General features: G+C 42.3%; 8 non-coding genes across 8 annotated transcripts; all 8 read left to right on the top strand.

Annotated features, from left to right (window-relative positions):
• The first annotated feature begins 454 nt into the window (after positions 1 to 454).
• On the top strand, positions 455 to 526 carry TRNAW-CCA (transfer RNA tryptophan (anticodon CCA)). The gene has a single exon. It is a non-coding gene; the product is annotated as a tRNA-Trp (tRNA).
• Positions 527 to 1,236: 710 nt separating this feature from the next.
• On the top strand, positions 1,237 to 1,308 carry TRNAW-CCA (transfer RNA tryptophan (anticodon CCA)). Its single transcript has one exon. It is a non-coding gene; the product is annotated as a tRNA-Trp (tRNA).
• A 1,493-nt stretch (positions 1,309 to 2,801) lies between these two features.
• Positions 2,802 to 2,873, top strand: TRNAW-CCA (transfer RNA tryptophan (anticodon CCA)). Its single transcript has one exon. It is a non-coding gene; the product is annotated as a tRNA-Trp (tRNA).
• A 452-nt stretch (positions 2,874 to 3,325) lies between these two features.
• Positions 3,326 to 3,397, top strand: TRNAW-CCA (transfer RNA tryptophan (anticodon CCA)). The gene has a single exon. It is a non-coding gene; the product is annotated as a tRNA-Trp (tRNA).
• Positions 3,398 to 4,065: 668 nt separating this feature from the next.
• TRNAW-CCA (transfer RNA tryptophan (anticodon CCA)) lies at positions 4,066 to 4,137 on the top strand. The gene has a single exon. It is a non-coding gene; the product is annotated as a tRNA-Trp (tRNA).
• Positions 4,138 to 4,848: 711 nt separating this feature from the next.
• TRNAW-CCA (transfer RNA tryptophan (anticodon CCA)) lies at positions 4,849 to 4,920 on the top strand. The gene has a single exon. It is a non-coding gene; the product is annotated as a tRNA-Trp (tRNA).
• Positions 4,921 to 5,588: 668 nt separating this feature from the next.
• Positions 5,589 to 5,660, top strand: TRNAW-CCA (transfer RNA tryptophan (anticodon CCA)). The gene has a single exon. It is a non-coding gene; the product is annotated as a tRNA-Trp (tRNA).
• Positions 5,661 to 6,371: 711 nt separating this feature from the next.
• TRNAW-CCA (transfer RNA tryptophan (anticodon CCA)) lies at positions 6,372 to 6,443 on the top strand. The gene has a single exon. It is a non-coding gene; the product is annotated as a tRNA-Trp (tRNA).
• The last annotated feature ends 12,201 nt before the right edge of the window (positions 6,444 to 18,644 follow it).

Raw genomic sequence — 18,644 nt, 5'->3', positions numbered from 1 at the left:
ATGAAGAAACATGGTCCTCAAATAGATTCTGGATGTTAAATGTAAACCTTTCTTCCTAATAGCAATATGTTAACTCATTCTTGTTTTTGTAGTTTTGGGGTATGGCTTAAAGAATAAAAAAGTCTATAGAAATGATATATAAAAATTTTCCAATCTTTATGAAACAAGCATTTTTCTAAATGAAATGTTCCTGGCAAAAATAAACTGAGATATGTTTCTAACTTTATCTTTTGATGTAACATTCGTGTGCCTGACCTATGGAATCACAAAGATGATGATTTTTAGATTCCGATCTTAAACTGGAAATCCCTGAATATTAAGATTAAGATGCTCAATCATCCTTGTTTATGTCGTTTTATGATGGTGCGTAAAAGTAGTTACTTTCTGGAACATCTAATGGTAAAGAATCAAATAATATTCAGATTTTATCTTGTCAAACACTTATCTTTCAGCTGACCTCGTGGCTCAACGGTAGCGCGTCTGACTCCAGATCAGAAGGTTGCGTGTTCAAATCACGTTGGGGTCAATAGTCTGTTCCTGTTTTTGAAAAATTAGGAAATACAACCAATTTCTACATTCTTGTCATCAACGGAACCACTTAAACCTCCTGAAAAAAGTTGAAGCCATATTTCCACACAGTGTCTGAAAGAGTCATCTTTTAAAACTTTACAAGAAAGAAATCTTCTGAACAATACTGTGATGACGAGAATTTTTGGGAATCCAGATCTGACCATTATAACTTAAAATCACCTCGACATCACCAATAATTTGGTCTTTGTATATATAAAGAAACATGGTCCTCAACTAGATTCTGGATGTTAAATGTAAACCTTTCTTCCTAATAACGATATGTTAACTCATTCTTGTTTTTGTAGTTTTGGGGTATGGCTAAAAGAATAAAAATGTCTATACAAATGATATATAAAAATTTTCCAATCTTTATGAAACATCATTTTTCTAAATGAAATGTTCCTGGCAAAAATAAACTGAGATATGTTTCTAACTTTATCTTTTGATGTAACATTCGTATGCCTGACTCATGGAATCACAAAGATGATGATTTCTAGATTCCGATCTTAAACTGGAAATCCCTGAATATTAAGATTAAGATGCTCAATCATCCTTGTTTATGTCGTTTTATGATGGTGCGTAAAAGTAGTTACTTTCTGGAACATCTAATGGTAAAGAATCAAATAATATTCAGATTTTATCTTGTCAAACACTTATCTTTCAGCTGACCTCGTGGCGCAACGGTAGCGCGTCTGACTCCAGATCAGAAGGTTGCGTGTTCAAATCACGTCGGGGTCAATAGTCTGTTCCTGTTTTTGAAAAATTAGGAAATACAACCATTTTCTACATTCATGTCATGAACGGAACCACTTAGACCTCCTGAAAACAGTTGAAGCCATATTTAAACACAGTGTCTGAAAGAGTCATCTTTTAAAACTTTACAAGAAAGAAATCTTCTGAACAATACTGTGATGACGAGAATTTTGGGGAATCCAGATCTGACCATTATAACTTAAAATCACCTCAACATCACCAACAATTTGGTCTTTGTATATATGAAGAAACATGGTCCTCAACTAGATTCTGGATGTTAAATGTAAACCTTTCTTCCTAATAGCAATATGTTAACTCATTCTTGTTTTTTTAGTTTTGGGGTATGGCTAAAATAATAAAAAAGTCTATACAAATGATATATAAAAATTTTCCAATCTTTATGAAACAAGCATTTTTCTAAATGAAATGTTCCTGGCAAAAATAAACTGAGATATGTTTCTAACTTTATCTTTTGATGTAACATTCCTGTGCCTGACTCATGGAATCACAAAGATGATGATTTCTAGATTCCGATCTTAAACTGGAAATCCCTGAATATTAAGATTAAGATGCTCAATTATCCTTATTTATGTCGTTTTATGATGGTCCGTAAAAGTAGTTACTTTCTGGAACAACTAATGGTAAAGAATCAAATAATATTCAGATTTTATCTTGTCAAACACTTATCTTTCAGCTGACATCGTGGCGCAACGGTAGCGCGTATGACTCCAGATCAGAAGGTTGCGTGTTCAAATCACGTCGGGGTCAATAGTCTGTTCCTGTGTTTTAAAAATTAGGAATACAACCATTTTCTACATTCATGTCATGAACGGAACCACTTAGACCTCCTGAAAACAGTTGAAGCCATATTTAAACACAGTGTCTGAAAGAGTCATCTTTTAAAACTTTACAAGAAAGAAATCTTCTGAACAATACTGTGATGACGAGAATTTTTGGGAATCCAGATCTGACCATTATAACTTAAAATCACCTCAACATCACCAACAATTTGGTCTTTGTATATATGAAGAAACATGGTCCTCAACTAGATTCTGGATGTTAAATGTAAACCTTTCTTCCTAATAGCAATATGTTAACTCATTCTTGTTTTTGTAGTTTTGGGGTATGGCTAAAAGAATAAAAAAGTCTATACAAATGATATATAAAAATTTTCCAATCTTTATGAAACAAGCATTTTTCTAAATGAAATGTTCCTGGCAAAAATAAACTGAGATATGTTTCTAACTTTATCTTTTGATGTAACATTCGTGTGCCTGACTCATGGAATCACAAAGATGATAATTTCTAGATTCCGATCTTAAACTGGAAATCCCTGAATATTAAGATTAAGATGCTCAATCATACTTGTTTATGTCGTTTTATGATGGTGCGTAAAAGTAGTTACTTTCTGGAACATCTAATGGTAAAGAATCAAATAATATTCAGATTTTATCTTGTCAAACACTTACCTTTCAGCTGACCTCGTGGCGCAACGGTAGCGCGTCTGACTCCAGATCAGAAGGTTGCGTGTTCAAATCACGTCGGGGTCAATAGTCTGCTCCTGTTTTTTAAAAATTAGGATGTTAAATGTAAACCTTTCTTCCTAATAGCAATATGTTAACTCATTCTTGTTTTTGTAGTTTTGGGGTATGGCTTAAAGAATAAAAAAGTCTATAGAAATGATATATAAAAATTTTCCAATCTTTATGAAACAAGCATTTTTCTAAATGAAATGTTCCTGGCAAAAATAAACTGAGATATGTTTCTAACTTTATCTTTTGATGTAACATTCGTGTGCCTGACCTATGGAATCACAAAGATGATGATTTCTAGATTCCGATCTTAAACTGGAAATCCCTGAATATTAAGATTAAGATGCTCAATCATCCTTGTTTATGTCGTTTTATGATGGTGCGTAAAAGTAGTTACTTTCTGGAACATCTAATGGTAAAGAATCAAATAATATTCAGATTTTATCTTGTCAAACACTTATCTTTCAGCTGACCTCGTGGCGCAACGGTAGCGCGTCTGACTCCAGATCAGAAGGTTGCGTGTTCAAATCACGTCGGGGTCAATAGTCTGTTCCTGTTTTTGAAAAATTAGGAAATACAACCATTTTCTACATTCATGTCATGAACGGAACCACTTAGACCTCCTGAAAACAGTTGAAGCCATATTTAAACACAGTGTCTGAAAGAGTCATCTTTTAAAACTTTACAAGAAATAAATCTTCTGAACAATACTGTGATGACGAGAATTTTTGGGAATCCAGATCTGACCATTATAACTTAAAATCACCTCAACATCACCAACAATTTGGTCTTTGTATATATGAAGAAACATGGTCCTCAACTAGATTCTGGATGTTAAATGTAAACCTTTCTTCCTAATAGCAATATGTTAACTCATTCTTGTTTTTGTAGTTTTGGGGTATGGCTAAAAGAATAAAAAAGTCTATACAAATGATATATAAAAATTTTCCAATCTTTATGAAACAAGCATTTTTCTAAATGAAATGTTCCTGGCAAAAATAAACTGAGATATGTTTCTAACTTTATCTTTTGATGTAACATTCGTGTGCCTGACTCATGGAATCACAAAGATGATGATTTCTAGATTCCGATCTTAAACTGGAAATCCCTGAATATTCCCTGAATAAAAGTAGTTACTTTCTGGAACATCTAATGGTAAAGAATCAAATAATATTCAGATTTTATCTGGTCAAACACTTAACTTTCAGCTGACCTCATGGCGCAACGGTAGCGCGTCTGACTCCAGATCAGTAGGTTGCGTGTTCAAATCACGTCGGGGTCAATAGTCTGTTCCTGTGTTTGAAAAATTAGGAAATACAACCATTTTCTACATTCATGTCATGAACGGAACCACTTAGACCTCCTGAAAACAGTTGAAGCCATATTTAAACACAGTGTCTGAAAGAGTCATCTTTTAAAACTTTACAAGAAAGAAATCTTCTGAACAATACTGTGAGGACGAGAATTTTTGGGAATCCAGATCTGACCATTATAACTTAAAATCACCTCAACATCACCAACAATTTGGTCTTTGTATATATGAAGAAACATGGTCCTCAAATAGATTCTGGATGTTAAATGTAAACCTTTCTTCCTAATAGCAATATGTTAACTCATTCTTGTTTTTGTAGTTTTGAGGTATGGCTAAAAGAATAAAAATTTCTATAGAAATGATATATAAAAATTTTCCAATCTTTATGAAACAAGCATTTTTCTAAATGAAATGTTTCTGGCAAAAATAAACTGAGATATGTTTCTAACTTTATCTTTTGATGTAACATTCGTGTGCCTGACTTATGGAATCACAAAGATGATGATTTCTAGATTCCGATCTTAAACTGGAAATCCCTGAATATTAAGATTAAGATGCTCAATCATCCTTGTTTATGTCGTTTTATGATGGTGCGTAAAAGTAGTTACTTTCTGGAACATCTAATGGTAAAGAATCAAATAATATTCAGATTTTATCTTGTCAAACACTTATCTTTCAGCTGACCTCGTGGCGCAACGGTAGCGTGTCTGACTCCAGATCAGAAGGTTGCGTGTTCAAATCACGTCGGGGTCAATAGTCTGTTCCTGTTTTTGAAATATTAGGAAATACAACCAATTTCTACATTCATGTCATCAACGGAACCCCTTAAACCTCCTGAAAAAAGTTGAAGCCATATTTCCACACAGTGTCTGAAAGAGTCATCTTTTAAAACTTTACAAGAAATAAATCTTCTGAACAATACTGTGATGACGAGAATTTTTGGGAATCCAGATCTGACCATTATAACTTAAAATCACCTCAACATCACCAACAATTTGGTCATTGTATATATGAAGAAACATGGTCCTCAACTAGATTCTGGATGTTAAATGTAAACCTTTCTTCCTAATAGCGATATGTTAACTCATTCTTGTTTTTGTAGTTTTGGGGTATGGCTAAAAGAATAAAAAAGTCTATACAAATGATATATAAACATTTTCCAATCTTTATGAGACAAGCATTTTTCTAAATGAAATGTTCCTGGCAAAAATAAACTGAGATATGTTTCTAACTTTATCTTTTGATGTAACATTCGTGTGCCTGACTCATGGAATCACAAAGATGATGATTTCTAGATTCCGATCTTAAACTGGAAATCCCTGAATATTCCCTGAATAAAAGTAGTTACTTTCTGGAACATCTAATGGTAAAGAATCAAATAATATTCAGATTTTATCTGGTCAAACACTTAACTTTCAGCTGACCTCATGGCGCAACGGTAGCACGTCTGACTCCAGATCAGAAGGTTGCGTGTTCAAATCACGTCGGGGTCAATAGTCTGTTCCTGTTTTTGAAAAATTAGTAAATACAACCATTTTCTACATTCATGTCATGAACGGAACCACTTAGACCTCCTGAAAACAGTTGAAGCCATATTTAAACACAGTGTCTGAAAGAGTCATCTTTTAAAACTTTACAAGAAAGAAATCTTCTGAACAATACTGTGATGACGAGAATTTTTGGGAATTCAGATCTGACCATTATAACTTAAAATCACCACAACATCACCAACAATTTGGTCTTTGTATATATGAAGAAACATGGTCCTCAAATAGATTCTGGATGTTAAATGTAAACCTTTCTTCCTAATAGCAATATGTTAACTCATTCTTGTTTTTGTAGTTTTGGGGTATGGCTAAAAGAATAAAAATTTCTATAGAAATGATATATAAAAATTTTCCAATCTTTATGAAACAAGCATTTTTCTAAATGAAATGTTCCTGGCAAAAATAAACTGAGATATGTGTCTAACTTTATCTTTTGATGTAACATTCGTGTGCCTGACTTATGGAATCACAAAGATGATGATTTCTAGATTCCGATCTTAAACTGGAAATCCCTGAATATTAAGATTAAGATGCTCAATCATCCTTGTTTATGTCGTTTTATGATGGTGCGTAAAAGTAGTTACTTTCTGGAACATCTAATGGTAAAGAATCAAATAATATTCAGATTTTATCTTGTCAAACACTTATCTTTCAGCTGACCTCGTGGTGCAACGGTAGCGCGTCTGACTCCAGATCAGAAGGTTGCGTGTTCAAATCACGTCGGGGTCAATAGTCTGTTCCTGTTTTTGAAAAATTAGGAAATACAACCATTTTCTACATTCATGTCATGAACGGAACCACTTAGACCTCCTGAAAACAGTTGAAGCCATATTTAAACACAGTGTCTGAAAGAGTCATCTTTTAAAACTTTACAAGAAAGAAATCTTCTGAACAATACTGTGATGACGAGAATTTTTGGGAATCCAAATCTGACCATTATAACTTAAAATCACCTCAACATCACCAACAATTTGGTCTTTGTATATATGAAGAAACATGGTCCTCAACTAGATTCTGGATGTTAAATGTAAAACTTTCTTCCTAATAGTAATATGTTAACTCATTCTTGTTTTTGTAGTTTTGGGGTATGGCTAAAAGAATAAAAAAGTCTATACAAATGATATATAAAAATTTTCCAATCTTTATGAAACAAGCATTTTTCTAAATGAAATGTTCCTGGCAAAAATAAACTGAGATATGTTTCTAACTTTATCTTTTGATGTAACATTCGTGTGCCTGACTCATGGAATCACAAAGATGAGGATTTCTAGATTCCGATCTTAAACTGGAAATCCCTGAATATTAAGATTAAGATGCTCAATCATCCTTGTTTATGTCATTTTATGATGGTGCGTAAAAGTAGTTACTTTCTGGAACATCTAATGGTAAAGAATCAAATAATATTCAGATTTTATCTTGTCAAACACTTATCTTTCAGCTGACCTCGTGGTGCAACAGTAGTGCGTCTGACTCCAGATCAGAAGGTTGCGTGTTCAAATCACGTCGGGGTCAATAGTCTGTTCCTGTTTTTGAAAAATTAGGAAATACAACCATTTTCTACATTCATGTCATGAACGGAACCACTTAGACCTCCTGAAAACAGTTGAAGCCATATTTCAACAGAGTGTCTGAAAGAGTCATCTTTTAAAACTTTACAAGAAATAAATCTGCTGAACAATACTGTGATGACGAGAATTTTTGGGAATCCAGATCTGACCATTATAACTAGAGATGAGCGAACCGGTCGCGGTTCGGCTCGAGGTTGGTTCGCCGAACGGACCTCCCGTTCGAGTTCGGTTCGTCGAACGTTCGACGAACCGAACTCGAACTGCATAGGAAACAATGGCAGGCAATCACAAACACAGAAAAACACCTAGAAAACACCCTCAAAGGTGTCCAAAAGGTCACAAACAACTCACAACACATGGGAAAGTGACAAGGACATATACTCATGCGAAAACAAAAGAGCTGGACAAGGAAAAAGAGTAGGACACACAGATATATGAGTATATGCAAGGAAACATCGATTCCATTATTGTGCAACTTGAGCCCTGCTCATTTTAGGCTTCCAATGTTGATAAATTGCCTGAGCTCGCCACGTACGTCTTGGGGATCTTGTCGTGTCCTGCAGCCAGCGTTCTCTCGGAACCTGTCTTCAGTGCTGCTGTGGGTCTGCTGGCAGATAAGCACACGTGTCTGTCCACTGACAATGTGGACATGGCTCTCAGAGGACTTTTCTTCCCCTGGGTCAGCCAGGGGACGGGAAAGGCACGCGTATTTTTGAGAGTGCTTCATGCAAAGCATCTTTTTCTTTTTCAAAAGGGGGCTCAACCGATGCCAGTCAAGTGGGGTGTGTGTGGCCCAGTTAGTGGCAACGAGGGAGACTGTGGTTGGAGTCCCCTCGCTGTGTTTCTAAAAGAACCAAGATGAACAAGTCATGGCTCTCAGAGGACTTTTCTTCCCCTGGGTCAGCCAGGGGACGGGAAAGGCACGCGTATTTTTGACAGTGCTTCATGCAAAGCATCTTTTTCTTTTTCAAAAGGGGGCTCAACCGATGCCAGTCAAGTGGGGTGTGTGTGGCCCAGTTAGTGGCAACGAGGGAGACTGTGGTTGGAGTCCCCTCGCTGTGTTTCTAAAAGAACCAAGATGAACAAGTCATGGCTCTCAGAGGACTTTTCTTCCCCTGGGTCAGCCAGGGGACGGGAAAGGCACGCGTATTTTTGAGAGTGCTTCATGCAAAGCATCTTTTTCTTTTTCAAAAGGGGGCTCAACCGATGCCAGTCAAGTGGGGTGTGTGTGGCCCAGTTAGTGGCAACGAGGGAGACTGTGGTTGGAGTCCCCTCGCTGTGTTTCTAAAAGAACCAAGATGAACAAGTCATGGCTCTCAGAGGACTTTTCTTCCCCTGGGTCAGCCAGGGGACGGGAAAGGCACGCGTATTTTTGAGAGTGCTTCATGCAAAGCATCTTTTTCTTTTTCAAAAGGGGGCTCAACTGATGCCAGTCAAGTGGGGTGTGTGTGGCCCAGTTAGTGGCAACGAGGGAGACTGTGGTTGGAGTCCCCTCGCTGTGTTTCTAAAAGAACCAAGATGAACAAGTCATGGCTCTCAGAGGACTTTTCTTCCCCTGGGTCAGCCAGGGGACGGGAAAGGCACGCGTATTTTTGAGAGTGCTTCATGCAAAGCATCTTTTTCTTTTTCAAAAGGGGGCTCAACCGATGCCAGTCAAGTGGGGTGTGTGTGGCCCAGTTAGTGGCAACGAGGGAGACTGTGGTTGGAGTCCCCTCGCTGTGTTTCTAAAAGAACCAAGATGAACAAGTCATGGCTCTCAGAGGACTTTTCTTCCCCTGGGTCAGCCAGGGGACGGGAAAGGCACGCGTATTTTTGAGAGTGCTTCATGCAAAGCATCTTTTTCTTTTTCAAAAGGGGGCTCAACCGATGCCAGTCAAGTGGGGTGTGTGTGGCCCAGTTAGTGGCAACGAGGGAGACTGTGGTTGGAGTCCCCTCGCTGTGTTTCTAAAAGAACCAAGATGAACAAGTCATGGCTCTCAGAGGACTTTTCTTCCCCTGGGTCAGCCAGGGGACGGGAAAGGCACGCGTATTTTTGACAGTGCTTCATGCAAAGCATCTTTTTCTTTTTCAAAAGGGGGCTCAACCGATGCCAGTCAAGTGGGGTGTGTGTGGCCCAGTTAGTGGCAACGAGGGAGACTGTGGTTGGAGTCCCCTCGCTGTGTTTCTAAAAGAACCAAGATGAACAAGTCATGGCTCTCAGAGGACTTTTCTTCCCCTGGGTCAGCCAGGGGACGGGAAAGGCACGCGTATTTTTGAGAGTGCTTCATGCAAAGCATCTTTTTCTTTTTCAAAAGGGGGCTCAACCGATGCCAGTCAAGTGGGGTGTGTGTGGCCCAGTTAGTGGCAACGAGGGAGACTGTGGTTGGAGTCCCCTCGCTGTGTTTCTAAAAGAACCAAGATGAACAAGTCATGGCTCTCAGAGGACTTTTCTTCCCCTGGGTCAGCCAGGGGACGGGAAAGGCACGCGTATTTTTGAGAGTGCTTCATGCAAAGCATCTTTTTCTTTTTCAAAAGGGGGCTCAACCGATGCCAGTCAAGTGTGGTGTGTGTTGCCCAGTTAGTGGCAACGAGGGAGACTGTGGTTGGAGTCCCCTCGCTGTGTTTCTAAAAGAACCAAGATGAACAAGTCATGGCTCTCAGAGGACTTTTCTTCCCCTGGGTCAGCCAGGGGACGGGAAAGGCACGCGTATTTTTGACAGTGCTTCATGCAAAGCATCTTTTTCTTTTTCAAAAGGGGGCTCAACCGATGCCAGTCAAGTGGGGTGTGTGTGGCCCAGTTAGTGGCAACGAGGGAGACTGTGGTTGGAGTCCCCTCGCTGTGTTTCTAAAAGAACCAAGATGAACAAGTCATGGCTCTCAGAGGACTTTTCTTCCCCTGGGTCAGCCAGGGGACGGGAAAGGCACGCGTATTTTTGAGAGTGCTTCATGCAAAGCATCTTTTTCTTTTTCAAAAGGGGGCTCAACCGATGCCAGTCAAGTGGGGTGTGTGTGGCCCAGTTAGTGGCAACGAGGGAGACTGTGGTTGGAGTCCCCTCGCTGTGTTTCTAAAAGAACCAAGATGAACAAGTCATGGCTCTCAGAGGACTTTTCTTCCCCTGGGTCAGCCAGGGGACGGGAAAGGCACGCGTATTTTTGAGAGTGCTTCATGCAAAGCATCTTTTTCTTTTTCAAAAGGGGGCTCAACCGATGCCAGTCAAGTGGGGTGTGTGTGGCCCAGTTAGTGGCAACGAGGGAGACTGTGGTTGGAGTCCCTTCGCTGTGTTTTACATGCTTTTAGAAGGGCATGACATGGCTTGGAGGTTGACTTTCATCATATGCAAACTGTTGGCTACCAAAATGCTGCCTTTCCAACAACTGTGGTTATAGGCAATGAGGAACATACTGATGAAGATGAGACGCAGATACCCGATTGGGATGACAACTTAAATATTCGGTCAGGGCAAGAAGAAACTCGGTCTGAGGGGGAGGGGAGTGCAAACACAACAATTGATGATGAAGTTCTAGATCCCACCTACTTTCAACCCACAGTCAGACACTCGAGGAGGTCAATAGAGGCGGTGGAGGAGGATGCAACCGACGTCGAAGTAACCTGGCGCCTTCCTGGACACAGTCGGAGCACTGGTAGCACGTCTACAACTGCATCCTCAGCCACCACTCTGCCTCTGAGCATTATTCGGGGTGGATCAACAGGTCGCATGGCCTCTAAGCCTTGCCTAGCCTGGTCCTTTTTTGACATAAAAAAAGATCGGCCAAATTATGTGATCTGTAACATTTGGCATGGTTATCTTAGTAGAGGTCAAAACCTCAGCAGTTTGACAACTTCTTCCATGAATCGTCACATGAATAAATATCATATGGCCTGGTGGGAAGCTCACCGTGCTGCAATGCGGCCTAGTGGAGCCAACCATCCACCGCCTGCCCCTTCCAGGGCATCCGCGCGCTCGTCATCTTCTAGGACTGTGGGGACAGCTGTCACACCTGTTTTTCCACCCACAACTTCCACCACTGTAACCGCAACAGGCAGTTTGCTTGGTAGGTCGTCAGTTGGTTTGGAAGGGGAAACAAGTGAGTGTGTACAGCTCTCTCAGACATCGATAGCACCAACTTTGGATGAAGGCAACATCATGTCTCCGCCTGCACTTTCCTCACAAAGCTGCATTTTTCCAGGGACACCCTACTCAACACCGTCTACACACAGCAGCCAGATCTCTGTCCCTCAGATGTGGTCAAATAAAAGGCCACTTCCTGCGACCCATGACAAAGCGAAGAGGTTGACTCCATCCCTCTGTAAGCTGTTGGCTACAGAAATGCTGCCTTTCCGCCTAGTGGACACACAGGATTTTAGAGACCTTATATCTGTCGCTGTGCCCCAGTACCAGATGCCTAGTCGCCACTACTTCTCTAAGAAAGGTGTGCCCGCGCTACACCAGCATGTCGCACACAACATCACCGCTTCCTTGAGAAACTCTGTGTGTGAACGGGTGCATTTCACCACGGATACTTGGACCAGTAAGCATGGACAGGGACGTTACATGTCGCTGACTGGGCACTGGGTAACTATGGTGATAGATGGTGAAGGGTCTGCTGCACAAGTCTTGCCGTCCCCACGACTTGTGTGTCAATTCTATGTCTGTCCAAGTTCCGCCACAGCTTCTGCATCCTCCACCTCATCTGTGTCCTCCACCTCCGCCCCAAGCCTGCCTGGTCAGGCCACCAGCGTTCTCACTGCGCAGAAGGAATCACGCACCCCTCATTACTATGCTGGCAGCAGAGCGCAACGGCATCAGGCGGTCTTTAGCTTGACATGTCTTGGGAATAAGAGTCACACAGCTGAGGAGTTGTGGTCAGCTCTGCGGTCCGAGTTTAATAAATGGTTGTCTCCACTCAACCTGCAGCCTGGTAAGGCCGTGTGCGACAATGCTGCAAACCTGGGTGCGGCCCTTCACCTGGGCAAGGTGACACACGTACCTTGTATGGCTCACGTGTTGAACCTTGTCGTCCAGCAATTTTTAACACACTATCCCGGCCTAGATGGCCTTCTGAACAGGGCACGAAAACTGTCAGCTCACTTCCGCCGTTCAAGCGCCGCAGCAGAGCGACTTGCATCGCTCCAGAAGTCTTTCGGCCTGCCGGTTCATCGCCTGAAATGCGATGTGGCGACACGCTGGAATTCAACTCTCCACATGTTACAGCGACTGTGGCAGCACCGGCGAGCCCTGGTGCAATACGTCATGATGTATAGCCTGGGCCAACGAGATGCAGAAGTGGGGCAGATCACCCTGATGGAGTGATCTCAGATCAAGGACCTATGCACCCTTCTGCACAGTTTCGACATGGCGACGAATATGTTTAGCGCTGACAATGCCATTATCAGCATGACGATTACAGTCATTTACATGCTGGAGCACACGCTAAACACTATTCGTAGTCAGGGGGTGGGACAACAGGAAGGGGAGGAACTACAGGAGGATTCATATGCGCAAGACACAACAACATCACCAAGGTCCAGACGTTCATCATCACCAACGCGGCAGGCATGGGACCATGGGGGACAGGGATCAACAAGGGCGCATGGTAGCAGGCGACATGTTGAGGAAGGTGCAGGAGGACATGAAGATATGGAGGACGAACTGTCCATGGACATGGAAGACTCAGCAGATGAGGGGGACCTTGGTCAAATTTCAGTTGAAAGAGGTTGGGGGGAGATGACAGAGGAAGAAAGAACGGTTAGCACCTCTATGCCACAAACACAGCGTGGACTTGGTCCGCATGGCTGCGCAAGACACATGAGTGCCTTCTTGTTGCACTACCTCCAACATGACCCTCGTATTGTCAAAATTAGAAGTGATGATGACTACTGGCTTGCCACACTATTAGATCCCCGGGACAAGTCCAAATTTTGTGACATAATTCCACCCATAGAAAGGGACGCACGTATGCAGGAGTATCAGCATAAGCTGTTACTCGATCTTAGCTCGGCTTTTCCACCAAACAACCGTGCAGGTGAAGGGAGTGATTCTCCCAGTTGTAACTTGACAAACATGGGACGGCCTCGTCATCTTCAACAGTCTACCCGTACCAGTAGGACCGTATCTGGTGCTGGTAACAGCAATTTTATGGAATCTTTTCATAATTTTTTTAGACCCTCCTTTGCAAGGCCACCAGAGACAACAAGTCTGACACATAGTCAACGGATGGAGAGGATGATACAGGAGTATCTCCAAATGAACATCGATGCAATGACTTTGCAAATGGAGCCTTGCTCCTTTTGGGCTTCAAATCTAGAAAAATTGACAGAGCTCTCCAGTTACGCCTTGGAGATTTTGTCGTGTCCAGCTGCCAGCGTTGTCTCTGAACGTGTCTTCAGTGCTGCTGGGTGTGTGCTGACAGATAAGCGCACGCGTCTGTCCAGTGACAATGTGGACAGACTGACGTTCATCAAAATGAACAAGTCATGGATCCAGAAGGAATTTACTACCCCTGTGTCATCCTGGGGAGAGTAAATGCTTGTGGATTTGGAATGTGCTTGATGCAAATCAAAACATCCTGTTTGCAACTAGGGCACAAGTGCTGCCACTGATGGGGTGTCTGTGTGCCCAATTTTGGGAAAAAAGGTAGACTCTGCTTGGAGTAACCCTTGCTTGCTGTGTTTTTTAAAAATGATACAAGATGAACAGATCTGAAGGCAAGATGAAGGCAACATCATGTCTCCGCCTGCACTTTTCTCACAAACCTGCATTTTTCCAGGGACACCCTACTCAACACCGTCTACAGACAGCAGCCAGATCTCTGTCCCTCAGATGTGGTCAAATAAAAGGCCACTTACTGCGACCCATGACAAAGCTAAGTGGTTGACTCTATCCCTCTGTAAGCTGTTGGCTACCGAAATGCTGCCTTTACGCGTAGTGGACACACAGGATTTTACAGACCTTATGTCTGTCGCTGTGCCCCAAGACCAGATGCCCAATCACCACTGCTTCTCCAAGAAAAGCATGCCCGCGCTACACCAGCATGTCGCACACAACATCATCACCACTTCCTTGAGAAAATCTGTGTGCGACAGGGTGCATTTCAACACAGATACTTGGACCAGTAAGCATAGACAGGGTCATTACTAGAGATGAGCGAACCGGTCCCGGTTCGGCTCGAGGCCGGTTCGCCGAACGGGGGTCCCGTTCGAGTTCGGTTCGTCGAACGTTCGACGAACCGAACTCGAACGTATAGGCTAGAATGGGAGGCAATCACAAACACATAAAAATGCATTATAAATGTACACAAACAGTTAATAAACATTGCCATAACACTTACCGGTCCTCGCGATCCCTTCTGCACTCTGTCTCCTGCCGCTATTCCATCCGATGATCGCTGAATCCTCCCGGTGACCTGCACTGCCAGCAGAGAAGCAGGACCTATCGTGACGTCAAAATAGCCATGTGACCAGTCACGTGGCTATTATCTCATTGGCTACAGACTGGTCACATGACTATGACACGTCATGTAGGACCTGCGAGTGCATCTCTCCGGTACACGGTGCACATATGTGTATCGCCGTGTACCGGCGACATGCTCTAGCACACGGTCGACTCCCCGTTCCGTTAGGGACCGGCTGACACAGCCGGTCATTAACGGAGATCACCGTTGCCATAGCAACGCAGTTAGCGGTGACGTCACCGCTAACCGCAGCTCCGGGAGCACCGTTGCTATGGCAACGCGTCTGTCAGCGTTACCGCTAGCAGCCAGCAGTGATCACTCACGGAGTGAAGGCTGCACGCTGCTTCCCGATTGTAGTGAGCATTGTAGTTAGGATGGAGGTTCCCCAGCCCCAAGTGATGCCCCTCACTACAATCGTCACTACTACTACACTAGAAAGAAAGAAGACAGAAGAGCAGGATCGTGGAGGGCTGACAGGGGTAATAAAGATGGAGTCTCTAATGTGTCTGTGTATTTATTTCTATTAAAGTATTTTTTCTCTGTGTGGTGTCTTTTTTTAACCCTTTATTGGAGATTCTTAATGGCCGGGTCAAACGTGCCTGACATTAAGAATCTCTGGCTTAATACTGGCTGGTAAAACAAAGCCAGTATTAACTCATGATTACCCAACAAGCCACCCGGCTCCAGGGCTGTTGGAAGAGTTGGATACAGCGCCAGATGATGGCGCTTCTATGAGAGCGCCATTTTCTGGGACGGCTGCGGACTGAAATCCGCAGCAGAGGCGCCCACAAACCTCGGGCTAACCTGTGCTGCGGATTCCAATCCCCAGCTGCCTAGTTGTACCCGGCTGGACACAAAAATAGGGCGAAGCCCACGTCATTTGTTTTTTAATTATTTCATGAAATAAGTGAAATAATTAAAAAAAAACGGGCTTCCCTATATTTTTGGTTCCCAGCCGGGTACAAATAGGCAACTGGGGGTTGGAGGCAGCCCGTGGCTGCCAGCTGTACCTGGCTAGCATACAAAAATATGGCGAAGCCCACGTCATTTTTTTGGTGGGCAAAAAACTTCTGCATGCAGTCCTGGATGGAGTATGCTGAGCCTTGTAGTTCTGCAGCTGCTGTCTGCTCTTCTCCATACAGACAGACAGCAGCTGCAGAACTACAAGGCTCAGCATACTCCATCCAGGACTGTATGCAGAAGTTTTTTGCCCCCTGAAAAAATTATGTGGCTTCGCCATATTTTTGTATGCTAGCCAGGTACAGCAGGCAGGTACGGCTGCCCCCAACCCCCAGTTGCCTATTTGTACCCGGCTGGGAACCAAAAATAAAGGGAAGCCCTTTTTTTATTATTTCATGAATTTCATGAAATAATTAGAAAACAAATGACGTAGGCTTTGCCCCATTTTTGTGTCCAGCCAGGTACAACTAGGCAGCTGGGATTGGAATCCGCACCACCGGTTGGCCTGAGCTTTCTGGGCCCCACTGCTGCGAATTGCAGTCTGCAGCCACCTCAGAAAATGGCATTTTCATAGAAGCGCCATCTTCTGGCGCTGTATCCAACTCTTCCAGCACCTGCCTGCTATACCTGGCTAGCATACAAAAATATGGCGAAGCTCACGTCCTTTTTTTGTAGCTTTTTGGCAAAAAAAAAAAAAATGCTTCCCTGGATTTTCCATTGCCAGTGAAGGTAACACCAAGCAGTGGGGGTTAGCAGCCAGTAGCTGCTTGGATTACCCTTAGCTAGCAATACAAAAAATGCAGTGGGAGCTAACATATATTTTTTTTAATTATTTATTTAAATAACTAAAAATAAAATGGGCTTCCCTGTATTTTGATTGCTGGACATCACAGTGCTGTAAAAATAAATCTTTAAAAAAATGACGTAGCGCTCCGCGGTATTTTTGATTCTCAGCGCAGATAAAGCAGACAGCTATGGGTTGCCACCCCCATCTGCCTGCCGTTACCTTGGTTGGCAATCAAAATACAGGGAAGCCCATTAATTTTTTCTATTTAAAAAATAGTTAAAAAAAAAAATTACGTTGGGTCCCCCCATTTTTGATAGCCAGCTAGGGTAAAGCAGACGGCTGTAGCCTGAAAACCACAGCTGGCAGCTTTACCGTGGTTGGGGATCCAATGTGGAGGTCCCCTCAGGCTCTTTTTTATAATTATTTTATAAATATTAATAATTACACAATAAAAGTAGGGGACCCCCCAAATTGGATCACCAGCCAAGGTAAAGCGGACAGCTGTGGTCTGGTATTCTCAGGGTGGGAAGGTCCATAGTTATTGGGCCTTCACAGCCTAAAAATAGCAGGCCGCAGGCACCCCAGACGTGGCGCATCCACTAGATGCGCCAATCCTGGCGCTTCACCCCAGCTCATCCCGTGCCCTGGTGCAGTGGCAAACGGGGTAATAAATCGGGTTGATACTAGCTGTAAAGTCACCTGAGATCAAGCCCAGCAGTTTGTGATGTCATGGCGTCTATTAGATACCCAACATCATAAACTGTCAGTACTAACAAAAACAAAAAATCGACAAAAGAAATTTATTTGAAAAAACAGTCCCCAAAACATTTCCTCTTTCACCAATTTATTGTAAGAAAAAAAATAAAGGGGTCCCACGACGACTCTGGACCGTCTAGAATATGGGGGGGAGACACTCAGGGAACGTATCCCCCATTTTCTAGGAGTGCGGACCCTTCATGTGAGGAGTGTGGGTGCAATGAATCTGCACTCACTCTCCCCGGGTCCACAGCAGCAGAGTCCATGTCGTAATGGTTGCTACCAAAGCTGCAATGCCCTGCTCATGAGGTAAGGGCATGCCTAATCAGGAGAACTACTGTAGAGGAAGCTCTGCTCACTGGTATATAGGTGCTCAGAGGTAATAATAGATAAAATTAGTGAGTAACCTCGGCACTCTATATCTCCCAGACTAAGTCAGTAAGTCACAACGGATAGTAATGCAAAATCACTCTTTATTGGTCCGTATTAAGAAAATTTTTTTTTCATAAGCATATATGTTTTTGTCCAAAACAAGTTACAAATGACGTTTCGGCCTGAGCCTTCGTCAGATTGGACTTATCTGCATGTAATCATGAAAAATGACAATAATCAGTATCACATAAGAGTGAGAGAACAATAACATAAACTCGAACAATGTAGAGGTACAATTGGGATGCAGCAAAAAAATTGCAACACAGCAAGAAATGAAACACATGATACAAATGTCATAATACAGTACAAGGACAATATAGTAATGACAAATATGGGGTCAGAGTAGACTTAGACAGCTCTGGTACGAAAGAGATGTCAATCATAAAGTAACATGTGCAGTAGGTGTAGAGCTACACTATGCATGGCAGAGCTAATGGGTAGACCGACCATAGAAAAAGTAGAGAAAAAGTGGAGAAAAAGTGGAGAATAAGTGGAACATAAGAGGAGAAAAAGTGGAGAAAAAGTGGAGAAAAAAGTGGAGAAAAAGTGGAGAAAAAGTGGAGAAAAAGTGGAGAAAAAGTGGAGAAAAAGTGGAGATTAAGAGGAGAAAAAGTGGAGAAAAAAGTGGAGAAAAAGTGGAGAAAAAGTGGAGCATAAGTGGAGAAAAAGTGGAGAAAAAGTGGAGAAAAAGTGGAGCATAAGAGGAGAAAAAGTGGAGATTAAGAGGAGAAAAAGTGGAGAAAAAGTGGAGAAAAAGTGGAGAAAAAGTGGAGCATAAGAGGAGAAAAAGTGGAGAAAAAAGTGGAGAAAAAGTGGAGAAAAAGTGGAGATTAAGAGGAGAAAAAGTGGAGCATAAGAGGAGAAAAAGTGGAGAAAAAAGTGGAGAAAAAGTGGAGAAAGTGGAGAAAAAAATGGAGAAAAAGTGGAGAAAAAGTGGAGAAAAAGTGGAGAATAAGAGGAGAAAAAGTGGAGAAAAAGTGGAGAAAAAGTGGAGAA

The sequence above is a fragment of the Anomaloglossus baeobatrachus genome, chromosome 4, assembly GCF_048569485.1.
Source record: "Anomaloglossus baeobatrachus isolate aAnoBae1 chromosome 4, aAnoBae1.hap1, whole genome shotgun sequence".
In the NCBI taxonomy this organism is placed as follows: Eukaryota; Metazoa; Chordata; class Amphibia; order Anura; family Aromobatidae; genus Anomaloglossus; species Anomaloglossus baeobatrachus.
This window is presented reverse-complemented; position numbering and strand designations above follow the sequence as displayed.